Below are 2,024 nucleotides of genomic sequence, written 5' to 3' on the forward strand. Positions count from 1 at the left end.
CAATAGGATACAGCATAAGGCAGCATAGTCACATACAATATAGGCACATACAATAGGATACAGCATAAGGCAGCATAGTCACATACAATACGATACAGCATGGTCACATACAATACAATACAGCATAAGCCAGCATAGTATGATACAGCATAGTCACATACAGTACAATACAACATATTCAGATACAATGTAGGCACATACAATATAAACCAACATAGTGAGATATAACAGACTCAGATACAATGTAGGTACACACAATATAAGCCGACACTGAGAGACGCAATATTGGCGCATTCAACGTTGGCACATACGACGTGAGCCGAGAGACATAGAATACAAGTGCTGACTTCAGATAACTCTGGAAGATACTGCAGGCACATGAGGGGAATCTAATACCCTCCCTATAAAAGTCCAAGAGAATGGCATCTGAAAAGGCAGCACTACCAAAGCTGAGAACGAAAATGGATGAGAATGCTCAAGTGTCCATGTGCCGGCCTCAAAAAGTCAAAATGTAACGAGGCCGGAATAAGGATGATCCGGGAAAGTACGTGAGGAGAGTACAGCCAACGTGGGCCAGCATGATGCGGATAAAGCGTCTGGATGTAACAAAGGCCTATCACACAGAAGACGAGGGACACAAACAACACAATGCAGACGCAGACAACACAGCAGACACAACTTGAAACTGCCAGGCAGCTTCACCTTATGGACCCGAGACTCCTAGCACAAGATGAGCCACAGGCTGATGATGCCAAAGGAAAGAAAGCTTTAAGGCAATAGCACGTGATGAAACAGAACTCCTTACAAGAACTAGTGCCTAAGTTGTTAATACGATGCTCGAGAAGCTGGGTAGGCCAAGAGAAGGAAGCGATGACTGCTGGGTGACCGTGGCAATAGCTCTGGACCTGAAGGCGACCTCCTCGGGTGACGACATCCACGAGGATGTTGAGAATCGAAGACTGATGACGGCGCAAAACACGCGAGGACGCGGAACTGCCCTGCCCGGCAAAGCCTCCGGTGAGGCCGAGGTGAAACCCTCTCCCGTTAGTTGCGAGGGGCCCGTCCCACCAGGGCTCTCTCCTCTAAGCTGACTTTGAATTGCCTCCTTTTGCAAAGCTTTTTCCCCTTCACCCAAACACCAGCCCAAACACTTATCTTTCACAAGATGAGCGGACAAAAATCCATCTTCAATGGAAAAGAACACATCCGCTTCAGTGCTGCCATATCCGATCTTGGGCTCCACACCTCATGGTACCTAAGACAACAAAACAGAAAATGTGACAATTGCCTGACAGAAAACATAATCCCCAGGCCTCCCCTGCACCGCTACCCCGGCTCACCTCAGATCACCATTTGACTCCTGAGGCTGCCCGGAGGGTACCTGCAAAAGGAAAAGGTACACATTTAGCGTGCTGTTACACACCGCTCACCTGAGTCATCCTGCCAAAATGTCAACTCACCTGCTTGCCTCTCTTCCCTGGTATGCGTAGGGCCGCAGCAGCTCCTACAAAGAAACAAAGCAAAAAGCAGGCTGAGTTACTGCGAAAACACAATTGCTCTAGTCTGACAGAACTCTGAAACATGTATATCTTAAACTTGTACCCACCAAGCTGCTGGGATCCAGGACTGGAACACCTTGCAAGTGGACCACCTAAAAAAAAAAATAAAAAATCATCAACAGTGTATGCTTAGAGTCGCACCAGAAATTGAGACCTGAGCAACAACTGCTTCCATCCACCAGTCAACACTCACCTTGTCTGCTCCACCTGGAGTGCCAGTATCCCATGTTACCTCCTAAAAATAAAGACAAAGAACAATGCTGTAACACAGGCACCATGTACACTGCCACTGCAGAGACAAACAAGGACTGACTTAAACTCACACCCACCTGGGCACTAGCATCCAGAACCAGGACACCTCACACATGAACCACCTGAAACAAAAAAAACAAGAGGGGATGATTAGAATTGCACCAGAAATTGACACCACAACAATAACAACTGCTCCCATCCACTGCCTCACCT

General features: G+C 47.3%; 1 long non-coding RNA gene across 1 annotated transcript; it reads right to left on the reverse strand.

Annotated features, from left to right (window-relative positions):
* Window positions 1-831: 831 nt before the first annotated feature.
* LOC310923761 lies at window positions 832-1,797 on the reverse strand. Its single transcript, XR_014592694.1, has 3 exons — window positions 1,461-1,797; window positions 1,341-1,381; window positions 832-1,255 (listed from the first exon to the last, which is right to left on the reverse strand). It is a non-coding gene; the product is annotated as an uncharacterized lncRNA (long non-coding RNA).
* Between the last annotated feature and the right edge of the window lie 227 nt (window positions 1,798-2,024).

The sequence above is a fragment of the Zosterops lateralis genome (genome assembly GCF_965231275.1).
Source record: "Zosterops lateralis genome assembly, contig: HAP1_HAP1_SCAFFOLD_276, whole genome shotgun sequence".
NCBI classification, from domain to species: Eukaryota; Metazoa; Chordata; class Aves; order Passeriformes; family Zosteropidae; genus Zosterops; species Zosterops lateralis.